Source organism: Onychostoma macrolepis, chromosome 01 (genome assembly GCF_012432095.1).
Source record: "Onychostoma macrolepis isolate SWU-2019 chromosome 01, ASM1243209v1, whole genome shotgun sequence".
Taxonomy (NCBI): Eukaryota; Metazoa; Chordata; class Actinopteri; order Cypriniformes; family Cyprinidae; genus Onychostoma; species Onychostoma macrolepis.
In genome coordinates, this window is record NC_081155.1 from 4,984,246 (window position 1) to 4,998,462 (window position 14,217).

At 37.4% G+C, this 14,217-nt stretch overlaps 1 pseudogene; it reads right to left on the reverse strand.

Moving 5' to 3' along the window:
• Positions 1-10,307: 10,307 nt before the first annotated feature.
• LOC131536469 (uncharacterized) lies at positions 10,308-13,965 on the reverse strand (annotated as a pseudogene).
• Positions 13,966-14,217: the final 252 nt, after the last annotated feature.

Consider the following 14,217-nt stretch of genomic DNA (forward strand, 5'->3'; position numbering starts at 1 on the left):
CCAAACTCTGGAACAGTCTACCTAACACTATTTGGGAGGCAGACACACTCTGTCAGTTTAAATATAGATTAAAGACCCATCTCTTTAGCCTGGCTTACACATAACACATTAATACGCTTCTATTATTCAAATCCGTTAAAGGAATGTTAGGCTGAATTAATTAGATCAACCGGAACCGGGAACACTCCCCATAACACACGATGTACTCGTTACATCGTAAGTTGAATGGCATCTACGCTAATATTTGTCTGTTTCTTTCCTAGTCTGTTTCTCAGTCCGTATCCGATCAGATGGTGGATCAGCACCAAGAGATGATGTCTACAGACCTGATCGTCAGCGGAGACCAGGACACCCAGATGACCCCCAGAGATATATCCACTGATATATCAACGAAAAATAACAAAATAACTAAAATATAATAAGATACCTAACTACATAATACTACTATTGTTAGAAATTGCAACAAAATTAAAATAGAAATATAAACTTTTGAACTGCGGGTTTCGTCTGGTCAGAGGAGAACTGGCCCCCCGACTGAGCCTGGTTTCTCCCAAGGTTTTTTTTTCTCCATTCTGTCACAGAGGGAGTTTTGGTTCCTTGCCGCTGTCGCCTCTGGCTTGCTCACTTGAGGACACTTAATTTCTAGCGATTATCGCCGATTTGATTGCACAGATACTATTTAAACTAAACTGAGCTAGACAATGACATCTCTGAATTCAATAATGAAATGCCTTTAACTGAAAATTGAAAATTGAGTGTTTAATCTTATCATTATACTTTACTGACACTCTATCCTCCAATTTGATACTGTTAAGTGCTTTGACACAATCTGTATTGTAAAAGCGCTATATAAATAAAGGTGACTTGACAACTCCTCACAAAAACTGCTTACTGTAACTAGATGATGATTGCACTGTTATCATCAGTAACAAACCAACATCACCTGGTTGCAGTGTCTTTTTGGGTTTCCTTGCCATAACAAGTGTGCTTTACAAACACAGTTACAGCAGTCCCAAAAAATGTAGTGTTATAAAGTCAAGGGTCAAGAGCCCAACTACTCACTACGATGGTAACGTCAAACAAAACAATAAAACATCATCATCTAAATCTGTTAATTCTCAATAAGCACTTTTGTAGATGTCTGACAGAAATAAGAACCACGCTCTTCTTTCTGAGTTCACAATGAGCTCATATATTACTCACACTGTGAAGATCACCGTATGAGAATGGTGTGATGTCACTGTGATCATCGCGTGATCTCACGTGTTGACTGGGTACACAGTATAAATAGAGCATGTGGTTGTAGTTCATGTGAGCAGCTTGTTCTCATTCTCATATCAGAGGCTCTTCAGAAGTGTGCAATTGAGTCATTCAGATTCTGACTGCAGACTGAGACACATGACTCTTCTTGATGCGTCCCCCTCCTTAAGAGTCCTTCTGTGATTGGATTTTACCCTAGAACAAAAGTGAAAGAAGAAGAAACATGTGTTCTCATATTCTGAGGCTATAAACCCGTTGACACTGGATATTTAAACAGTCACATATTCTGTGGTAAGTTCAGAATCTATTCTTTATGTTTCCATGTCGTCATATAATATAATTTTTGCTTTTCTTTACCCTGGATTTCTATCATCATTATATTCGAAGTGAACACGTCTAACCAAAATGATGAAATCATAGGCAACTAAAGTGAAAATTACATTTGATACTTAATCAGATTTATAATGTTTTATATATATATATATATATATATATATATATATATATATATATATATATATAATAACTTTATAAAAATTAGTTATGAAAAATGTGTATAAAAGTGTGTATATATATAGAAATATAATATACCAGATTACAATTATTTGGTTTGTAACAATAACAGAACTATTGGTTATAAGGTTCCATAAAGAAACATATTTTGAAATCTCTATATAGATCTTTAGTGGTGCTATAAAGAACATTTTAATATTACATTTTTATTAATATTGAGATTTTGTATATCTCTGTCTACCTGGTTTAATATTAATAACATGGAGTCTTTGATAAAAGACTGACAGAGAACTGAAACATAATAATAACTGAACAATAAAAATGAATAAAAACACAAAATCGGTGTAAAATAGTGTAACGAATGTCAAGTTCCAATAAAACATCCGTAGTCTTCTGAATGTCAGATCATTTTTGCAGACGATGGGGTTTTGGCATGTGACTCTGTATATCTGGGCATAATTGCACAATCCCCATGAAAGATCTGAAATTCATTACTCAACTTTTTTTCTTTCTTTCTTTTTTTTTTAAGGAAGTGGGAGAACAGACACTTTAAAATGAGTCTCTATGTCAAGAGAGAAGATGAGGACACTGCCTCTAAACTGGTTGCCTCTCCATCTTCTGGATCAAACTGTGTGTCTATGAAGAGTGATCAATCCATGAGAAATCATCTCCTTGAAATCAGTGAAGGAACAGTGACCTCTGACTCCAGGTGAGATACCATTTTTGCATTTAGCAGACACTTTTGTCCAAAGTGACTGTCCAGAAAACTGTGGTTAGTGAGTGGTGCCTCATGTTACAGTATCATCACAGAGAGACAAAAAATTACTTTCTTAAACTCACTGTCACTGTTCCTCACTAGTGGAATGATCTCACCTACCTTCCCTTGCAATTTTCAAGAAGGGATATTTAATCATTTTATATTATGACATTATTTATATTTACTCAAAAATTAATTAGTCAAAAATGAATAAATGTAAAGTGCATTACGAGTATAACCAGTGCTGTAATATGCAGTTTTGTTTGCTTTTTTTAGTATCATCAGGAAACAGAGAACAGAGTCTCCAGAACCAAGTGGTGTATCTGTGAAGACTGACAGATCCATGGAGCATCCCTTTAAATTCAGTGATGGACCAGTGACCTCTGACTCCTCGTTAGTATAAACATGCAGTTGCTAATTTACTCTATTGCATACACTGTTAATAATTGCTGTAAAATTTACAGTAACTTACTGGCAATTTTGGTTGCCAGTAGACTGTAAATTTACAAGAGTACTGTAAATCAATAATTACAATTGTACTGTAAAAATACAGCAAACTCTTGCATTGCTGTAAAATTGTTATGATGGTGTGTAAACATTTGGCAAACTTGTTTCATTTGATTCTATTAGTTAGATTTTGCTGTATTTGGTTGAACAGTAGTTTGGGTGGCTCGCCAATGTACTAGATTTCTCTAATACATAAAATAAGTAAGCTTGACCAAAGTTCTTGTGGGGAGAAGAATTTATTGAAGGTAGCAGTGTAGCAGTTCCTCAGCAGTGATGTTAGCATGTCATCCTTCAAACAATCTTAACCCAAAGTACTGTCTGTGAGACCAGACCTTTATACCCAGTAACAAATGTGCTACAAACAACACAATAACACCCCATGGAGAGCCAATGATAGTGTAACCTTATGATGTCCTGACAGGATGGGCCATTTGGTTCACACTTTTAGGCTCATTATATGGGCTAGTTGGTTCACACTTTAGAACAGTTTATACAGCTGGCTACAGTTGATTCAAATACATTTGACTAAAGTTAATTAAAAACAAATAATCTTTCAATCCCCCCTTTGATCATTTTTGATCACACATAATAAAAAGAACATAAAAACAAATAGTTATCATTTTAGTAATCGTGTACACATGCTGTATACAGGTTCCTGCTTGCAACAAAGGTTACAATAATTCATGACAATTGATGCTAGGTCATCACAAACTGTACAATACATGGCTTAGATTAGATGTGCTGCTGATGTTCTATCAATAGCCTGTGCTTTATCCATCTTGGTTGTTCTGCAAATTAATTTAATTACTATGATTTTCATCCCTTTAATCAGTAAGGTGAACAGAGTCAATCCAATTAAGCCTAAGAAAATGTACTCAACTGCTGTTTTTCCTAGGTCTCCTACATATTTTGTTATCCAATTGAAGAAGCCAGAACTTGAAATTGTTGATATTTCGTGTACTACCCTGGAGACATTATGAATGTTAGAAATCACTTTTTGCAAATCTTCATTATTATTTGGAATGTAAGAACAGCACTCTATTCCAATAATTTTGCAGGTCCCACCTTGTGCAGATAGTAGATAATCCAGTGCTGCTCTGTTTTGCAAGGCAATTAATCTAACAGAGGTTAATTCTTCTGATATCTTGCTTAAGCCCAATGCTGTGTTATTAGCTAATATTTCTACTTCTTTGGAGAGGTCACCAATTTGGTCCAAGGCTGACATTACTCCATAAGTGGGAAGAAGAGCGCCAAGTGCTCTCTTCCACATAGACTGATGGTGAGTTCCAAAAAGATCTGTTGATCTTTGATACCTGATTCTGTCAGGCAAACTTGAAACAATCCTCATGGCTGGAACTAGATGGCCTAGTGCACAGACGCCTGACCATATGTTAGGAAGTTGAGAATATGCATTGTTACCACACATCCAATAAACTCCCACAGCAGTATGATACGCTTCTGGAAGGGTTTGATTGTCTAAAACCTTATGACAATCCACAGTCTCTCCAACAAAAACAGAGCCATTTTGTTTAACACACCATGGATATGGCCCAAGGGACAGAACAATGTTTACAGGTTGATCATCTAGCCTCTGGTTAGACCTGACAATGATTTCATTAGTTCCAGAATTTTCACCGTTATACTTGGGAGTGACAGGTACAGACATCATAGGAAAACCATGTGCAGCAGAATGTGGTATTAGTCCACTGATATAACAACCAGTCCTGTTAGCATGTTTGGCTGTCATCTGTACCAGCTGCATGTAAATGTTTTTGTTATCCACAACATTCATTTGGGCACTCAAAACACTATTGATTAATGAAAGTAATATTGCTTGCATGGTGAGTGATGCCATTCTCTGAGGTGTCTTGGAGTATGGTCTTGTGATAGCATTCACTTAACAGGTGAATTTGTGTTATCCCGATCTTGCAGCAGGTGTCAGCTTAAAGACATGTGTGGAATGATGTAGATCCTTAGGACCACTGAAGACCTGCAACACACAAGAAGGAAAGAAAAACATATCTTGCCATAGCACTTAGATTTGAGCAGTTACTTCTTTCTACAGCTAAAACTGTCCCTATTTAATCTGGCAGGACACTACAGTGTTTATCAGTGATAGTGTGATCTTCATCCTCAGGCAACAAGCTAAAGCCTAAAAACTTTAGTCCTGCCATGTATGGACTCTGATAAACACCACTGCCACCTATCCCTCTCCTCTAGGTGGATTAGCTAATTTGCAATGGTTCACATGAATCCATTTATTCTTTCCAGATACTTTAACTGCTGCATTAGTTACTAAAAGAACCTGAAATGGACCTTCCCACCTTGTTTCCAATGGTAATCTCTGAGGTTTGTGAATCATTACCCATTGACCAGGAATTAGACTATGCCCCCCTTCTGGAGGAGGCTCCCATGCTTCCCGAACTTGCTTCTCGGCACCCTGTACTGCCAGGCTGAGTCTTTCACAGTATTGGACCAGGGTGTCAGATATCAAGTGTACATCGGCCTTTCGTAAATCTATGGTTCCAGGTAAAGACATGGGACGGCCTGTGATGATTTCAAAGGGGCTTAATCCAGTTTCCTTGTTGTGTGTTGCCCGAATGCTGCAGAGCACAGTGGGTAGGGCACCCGGCCAGGCAATTCCTTCCTGATGACATTTTGATAATCGTTCCTTTATGATTCAATTCATCCTCTCTGTTTGTCCTGAGGCTTGTGGTCTGTAAGGGCAATGTACACAGTAAAATCCCCAGTGTTAAATCAACACTGCGCAGAGTGTATTTGGTCCCACTCCAAATAGTGTTAAAGTAACACTGAAGCAGAGTTAAAGCTAATGAGATAATTAAGTGATTAATTAAATGATGATTGATCATTAGTGAGGAACAGCTGCTGTTAACAAGCAGAATCACTGAAAGAAAATAGAAACACAAGAACAACAACTGACTTCAGCCACAGCCTTTGATAAAATCAACTGAAATAAAATACATTAAATCTCTGAAGATCTCAGCAGAGGAGGATTAAACAACTCCACAAACAGCATCACCAGCTTCACTCATTAATAACCAGACTCACTTTATTTATGTCAGACATCTACAGAAGATCTTATTGAGAATTAACTAAGGTTTAGATGTTGATGTTTTATTGGTCAAAAAATGATGCCACCATCATGGAGGTCGGTGTTTGCTGTAGTTGGGCTCTTGACCCTTGTAGAACATTTGAACAATTTTGCTTCTAATTAATTGCAATAGTGTTTCACTGCAAACACTTGAACATTGCTGAAACAGAAGCTTGTTGTAGCAGATTACACTTTCTGCTTATAAAAGACATGACTAACCAACACAAAGTTGTTTCTCTTACTTGCTCTTTGATTATTGATTTAAATTCAACAACTAAAAAGCAGCAAAAAAATATGTAAGCATATATATAAATAATATCATGCGTTGCTGGATATATAGTTATCATATTTCTACAATAATTTTGAGCTCTGTATTAAACATATAGGACCGTAACATTTCAAAAAGTTGAGGAGTTTCAGCTCAAGCTTTTAGACATGAACACTTGATTGTCACCATTGTTGAGATTCATATGCTGGTTCTTGATGTCTGTGTTCGTCTACACGATACAGTTGTTAAAAAATTTTATGCAGATGGTTTTAAAAGCATTCACGATAACTGTTGGTTGCAACGCTTTCTCATACTGCAACATCAGCGGGTTAGTTGCGCAAACCCAAAATAAAAAAACATTAAAAAAAAGCATACAGTCTGGCCAGCTCACAATGATTGACTCATCACACAGAAACATCTACTATGTGCTTAGTGTAAAGCACTGATCGTTGTCCTTTACAACAACATATGCATTGTTGCAATGAAAAAACTAACACAACAAGTCAAGTGGAAAGAGCCTACCCAAAGTAAACACTCATCTCCATGATGGTGGCATTGTTTTTGACCAATGAAGCATCAATGTTTAAACCTCTGCTAATTTTCAATAAGAGCTTCTGTAGTCATCTGACGGAAATAAAGTCAATAATAAGTGGAGCTGGTGATGCTGTTTATGGAGTTGTTTAATCCTCCTCTGCTGAGACCTTCAGAGATTTAATGTCTTTTATTTCAGTTGATTTTATCAAAGGCTGTGGCTGAAGTGAGTTGTAGTTCTTGTGTTTCTATTTTCTTTCAGTGATTCTGCTTGTTAACAGCAGGTGTTCATCACTAATGCTCAATCAGCACTTAATTAATCACATAATTATCTCATTAGCTTTAACTCTGCTTCAGTGTTACTTTAACACTATTTGGAGTGGGACCAAATACACTCTGAGCAGTGTTGATTTAACACTGGGGATTTTACTGTGTAATGACCATTGAATGTTCAACATTCTACACACTTCCTTGCACACTGCAGCTGTAAAGTGTGTTCGTTGGTCAGAATCTATACATTCTGGTAGACCCCACCTTGGAATAATGTCCTTGACTAGTATTTTGGCTGTGTGTGTTGATGTGCCATGTTTTGTTGGGAATGCTTCAACCCATCTTGAAAATTTATCTATTATGACCAGCACATCCTGAAATCTCCCACACCTAGGAAGTGTTATGTAGTCCATCTGAAGGTGTCTGAATGGACCAGGTGGAGCTGGTGTTGCCACAGCTGGAGTCTGGATTCTGGCTCCTGGATTGTTTTTTTCACATGTGATGCAGTTTCTAGTGACATGACGTGCTTGTATGCGGAACTTGGGATTCCACCACACTTGATTGAATCTGTAGATCATTTTGTCATCACCTACATGGCCCAATGAATGAATTTGGGTGGCTAAATAGGGCAAAAGACATTCAGGAGCAACGGTTCGTGTATCATATCGCCAAATATTATCATCATGTAGTTTTGCTCCATTTTCCATCCATGACCATATTTCTTCTCTTGGGGATTTACTCTGCATTTCTTTGATGTCTGAAACAGTTTGTCTATCTTTTCCCATGTGTCTTAATAATACTGTCTCCAAACGCCTCTCTTTTGAGGCATGTTTAGCAGCATAGTCTGCTAGGGCATTGCCTTTGGCTTCAGTTGTTGTGTCTTTTGTGTGTGCTTTTACCTTAAGAATAGTGATTTCATTTGGTAACTGAAGAGCTTCTAGAAGTTCTTTAACAAGTTGTCCATTTTTTACAGGTGTCCCAGCTGCAGTCATGAATCCTCTTTGTCTCCACAACTGTCCAAAATCATGAACAACGCCAAATCCATATCTAGAATCTGTGTATATGTTTGCTGTTTTATCTTGGGCTAGTTTGCATGCTTCAATCAGGGCCTTAAGTTCTGCTTGTTGAGCTGATGTTCCTGGAGGCATTGATCCTTTTGCCAAAACTTCAGTGTCTGATGTTACAGCCCATCCAGTTTTTCTCACCCCCATTTCACAAGTTGATGATCCATCAGTGAAGAGAACCAAGTCAGGGTTTTGCAGTGGAGTTTCTTTGATATGTTTATCAGTTTCCAAAGTGGTGACAATCTCTTCACACTTGTGATCATCTTCATTCATCTCTGTCGCCATCATCATGGTGGAGGGATTAGAGACACTGGCTTTCTCAATTACAATGTTACTTGCTTCTAGTACTGCCAGCCAATTTCCCCATCGGCTTGCTGTTACTTGTGAAGCTCTGTGCATTGTTAGTAGAGCATGTACTGTGTGTGGACATTTGACAATCAATTTCTGATCAAGAGTCAGACTGGAAACCAGTCCAACTGCCAGGTAAACTGCTTGCACTGCTCTTAGACAGGGTCCAAAGCCTAAAGCTACATTATCCAATTTTGCTGAGTAGTAACCCACTAGTCTCTGTTCACCCCCATGTTCTTGTGTTAACATGGCTGTCATATATCCATCTTTCTCATTCACAAACATGGTGAAAGGTCTACCAGTGTCAGGTATTCCGATGGCAGGTGCTTTGCTTAAAGCATTTTTTAGCTTCTGAAAGGCTGTACATGCTTCTTCAGTGAGGGTGATGTTTTCTTTGGAATGTGGATTTCCCTTTAGCAAGTCATAAAGGGGCTGGGCAATTTCTGTATATGAGTCTACCCAAGATCTGTTGTAGTTACAGAGTCCTAAAAACTTTCTTAGTTCTTGAACCGTTGTAGGTTCAGGGGTTTCTTTAATTGCCTTAGTTCTATCTTGGGTTATTGTTCTTCCACCCTTGGATATCTTCTGTCCTAAATAGATCACTTCTTTCTGCATAATCTGAGCCTTTTCTAAACTTGCTTTATGACCTTTAGAGCTTAGATGATCCAAAAGAGCTCTGACATCCTTCTCATGTTCTTGTGCAGTCTCTGAGGCAACGAGTACATCATCCACATACTGTATGACCTCCGATGTCACATTTGGCATTTCTGGAGATATTAAATGTGTTCTGAGAGCTTGATGGTAGACAGTAGGGCTGTTGTGGAACCCTTGTGGAAGACGTGTCCATTGATATTGTTGTCCATCAACTGTAAAAGCAAGCCAGGGTTGACACTCTGCTGCCAAAGGCACTGACCAAAAGCCATTAGCCATGTCAATCACCGTGAACCATTCATGTTCTGGTTTTAAGGTGTTAAAAATGGTAGCAAGGTTAGCTACTAGAGGTGTCAGTTTATCTACACATTTGTTAGCTTCTCTGTAGTCTACTGTCAGTCTCCATGTGCCATTAGTTTTTCTTACAGGCCAAGTTGGGCTGTTGGATGCACTTTGAGTTTTCTTCAAAATGCCACGTTTCTCTAGCTGTTGAACAATTGGAAGAATTCCCTGGATAGATTCTTTGCTGACAGGGTATTGTTTTGTGCTTGGTGGTGTCCTCCCAGTGAATGATACTGGTGTCATTTGTAGCAATCCACAGTCATCTTTATCTTCTGACCAGATACTATGCCGTTGCAAATCAGTCTTTTCAAGCCTCCTCAAGTTCCATGTTACTTTGCCGTCTTCAAAAGTTAGAGATGAGTTGAATTTCAACAATACATCAAGCCCTAATAAAGGCTGTGTAGTTTGTCCTACCCAAATTTTGGTTTCCACTTCATGAGGCCCAATGCATAGAATAATGGGTTCTGTTTTTCTTAGAGTGATATCCCCCTGCTCCATTTGCGATGATGTGCTCCTGACTCAGTGAAAGTTCAGTCTTGCTGGCCAAAGATGTAGGTATGACCATTAACTCTGCTCCAGTATCCAGTAAAAAATGGATATCAGAATCATTTATTTTTGCACATACATAAATTCCATCAGATTTTTGATGAACTGCCGCTAGCAGGTACTGCAGAGAGGGGTATTTTAGTTTCCCTGTGGTTCAACCGCATTTAGGAGGGATTGTTTTTGTTTTTGAGTAAGCTGCTGAAATCTCTTGTCCAGGTCATTCACATCTTTATTTTCATCTCTCAGTCTTATTTTGCATTCACGAAACCAGTGTCCTTCTTTGTTGCAATAATTACATCTTCCTTGTCGTTGTGTTTTTGTCTGTGTGTATCTCCGTCCTCCTTTTTCTTCAAGATCATTCTCTGTGCTCTTTTAACTGTATGTTGAGGGTCTACACTCAAAAAAATGATTCGGTCTAAATTGACATTTTATGTAATTGAATTGCATAACAATTTTCCATCCATTTAGATTACATAGTTTTAACATAAACAAATCAATAAACTTAATATGATTCATATCCATCAGTCATACGTGAATGAAACAGGTAAGATTTATGTAATAATTCACAGCAAAGTCCCCACACTGCTCAGTGTTCATGTGTTTCCACACTACAGAGTGTTCAAGTAGAATTGAAGCAGTGCTGGAGTTAAGAAGATAATTATGTGATGATTGATCATTAATGATGAACAGCTGCTGTTATCAAGAAGAATCACCGAAGGAAAGAGAAACACAAGAACTACAACTGACTTCAGCCACAGACGAAGATGAAATCAACTGACATAAAAGAAGATATTAAATCTCTCAAGATCTGATTAAACAGCATCAGACTGACCAGATTGACTTTATTTCTTTCAGACTTCTAGAGAAGCTCTTATTGAGAATTAACAGAGGTTTAGATGCTTTATTGTTTTGTTTGAAATCACCATCAAAGAGACCAGTGTTTCTTTTTGTTGGGCTATTGACCCTTGATATTTTAGTGTTAATATTATGCTGGTTGCTTTAATTGTGTGCTCATTTAAAACACACTTAGCTTAACCAGCGAAGCCAAGTGAAAAAGAGTTGTGGATAGATGGTCCACTGACCTCTTTTCAAGTCCAATTTCTGATTATACAGACATTATACTTCGTTAGATTTTTTCATAGCTTCATATCTTGCAGTATTGTAAATATCAGATAATTTGAATAATTTACAAATCACTTTGTGCACATAAAGTTTTCATCTGTAGCAATACAAAGACCACAGACATCAAGAATCAGTGTATGAATCTCAACAATGGTGACAGTCAAGAAAATATTCAGATGAGACTCTGAACATCACAAAACAAGCTACTAAAAGTCACAACTATAACAGCATACGTAAAATAAAATAGTAAGAATAAAAGAAAATAATCAGACAATTCAGCTGCGTTGTTTATTCATGCTGCAATGCATGCTGGGATACATGGGAGAGTCTTGTACTATGCTGGTACCCAGCATGCATTGCAACATGAAGCATTTTGTTGACTGTCACCATTGTTTAGATTCATACACTGATTCTTGATGTCTGTGGTCTTTGTATTGCTACAGATGAAAACTTTATCTGCACAAAGTGATTTGTAAATTATTTAAATTATCTGATTTTACAAGACTACTAGATCTGAAGCTGTATAAAAAAATCTAAAGCAGTACTACATCCATACAACCAGATGTTGGACTTGAAATGAGATCGGTGGATCATTTGCCCACAACTTTTTTTTTTTTTTTTTTAGTTTCGCTGGCTAAGCTAAGTGTGTTTTATATAAACACACAGTTAAAGCAACCAGTGTAATATTAACACCAACGCGTCAAGGGTCAAGAGCCCAACAAAAGGAAACACTGGTCTCTTTGATGGTGAACAAAACAATAAAGCATCTAAACCTCTGTTAATTCTCAATAAGAGCTTCTCTAGAAGTCTGACAGAAATAAAGTCAATATGATGCTGTTTGTGAAGCTATTTAATCAGATCTTGAGAGATTTAATGTCTTCTTTTATTGCAGTTGATTTGATCTTCGTCTGTGTCTGAAGTCAGTTGTAGTTCTTGTGTTTGTCTTTCCTTCGGTGATTCTGCTTAATAACAACAGGTGTTCATCATTAATGATCAATCATCACATAATTATCTCCTTAACTCCAGCACTGCTTCAATTCTACTTGAACACTCTGTAGTGTGGAAACACATGAACACTGAGCAGTGTGGGGATTTTACTGTGAATTATTACATAAATCTTACCTGTTTCATTCACGTATGACTGATGGATATGAATCATATTAAGTTTATTGATTTGTTTATGTTAAAACTATGTAATCTAAATGGATGGAAAATTGTTATGCAATTCAATTACATAAAATGTCAATTTAGACCAAATCATTTTTTTGAGTGTAGATTGCAGAGCTCTGAGTTTGACTTCATATGTCCTTTCAATTTTTACTGACCACTCAACAATCTGATTGAAAGCTGTTCCAATGCCGTCCCAGTCATCATATCGGATTTTTAGGGCTTTTGAAATTTCAGGTTTCAGTCCATTTACAAAAGCAGTTTTTAGAGGCATGTTAGTATCCTTGTCCAGATCCTCATTACCATTTAAAGCAGCATGTTCCAACCAAATCTGTCTGAATCGTTCTTCATATTCTACAACACTCTCTCCTGTTTTCTGCATACAGGAAGTAATTTTAGCCCAATTAACTTCTGCAGGTTTCAGTTCAAACAAAAAGGTTTGTACAGCTTCCCATCCAGCCTCAGTGTTTTCCTGAGACTCGCCTACCTTGGTTTCAACACTTTTTGTCAACCTTTTTTGATCATTGTCCCTTAGATTTATATTAATTATCATTGCCCCATCTAATGGATGCAAAGTGTAGATTTTCTGCAGGCGTTGTATAACTTGCCAGACTCTTCGTGGTTGTTTATACACATCTGGCAATTCCTTTGACCACTTGTCAACTTGCTCCGGTGTAGCTGGCTGGTATGTCTTACATGGAACATATTTCTTAACAGTTTTTTTTACAATTCAGGTTCGTCTCTCACCATTCTCCTCATACTCTTCTTCATTTTCAACATCAATTTCAGTCCTTCTGTTCTTGACAATTACAGGAGCAAGTCTAACCTTTACTTTATCCTTAGTGACATGAGCGTGTGTGTCAAGTTCAACATCACTGTCATCAGGACTCCCAGTTGAACTGCTGTCACTTTCTCCTACCAGATTATAACGTTGCTGTTCCTCAATCTTCTTGAGCTCTTTAAATGGGTAAAGAGACTGTTTCTGTGCCTCTTGGACAGATTTTATGGGTGGAGTCTTTAGCCCAGAACAGTCATTTGATTCCACTCTTTTGGAAAGCAAATTAAGCAACTTGTCATTATCATTTAGCAGTCTTTCTTTGTCCTTTTTTTCATTCTGCAATTGTTCGGCTAGTGCTCGAACTTTTGCCTTTTCTGCATTGATCTCTCGTTGTAATTTGTCAGTTTCACACTTCTGCAAGTGTTGTCGGATTTGTTTGCCCAAAATCACAGATAATCCATCTCTCTTAGTATTTACCCTTAGACGATTTGTCTTTCCATAAGCCTTTTTAATGTCCTGCAAGTCCCATAATCCACTGTTTGATTGTTTAATTCCATATTTCTGGCACATATCATCATGGCACTTTCTCAGTCCCAGCCTTTTGTTCAAATATTCAGACAGGTTATCCATCATCTCATCAATGGTTACATTTGGAGGTTCTATTCCATGTTTTTCTGTGGTTGGCCTCTGTGCAGGGTCCTTATTTTTGACTTGTGTAGACTCAGCCATGGCAGTACAGCAGATGTGCCCTCAAATATAGAGAAGCAGAACAAAAGCTATTAAGAGTCGTTAAATGTGCTTATTCAGATTTAGATTAACAGCAGTCTTTGAGACTGACCATTTCACTTACACAGACAAATCATTAGTTTGATAACTCAGCGTATTTTAAACAAGACATTCACATTCCGGTTTGTTTTCTTTGTTTAATTTCTGAAAATTTCTGAGTGATAAAACTTGTTCAATTCATTTTGAGTCTTTACT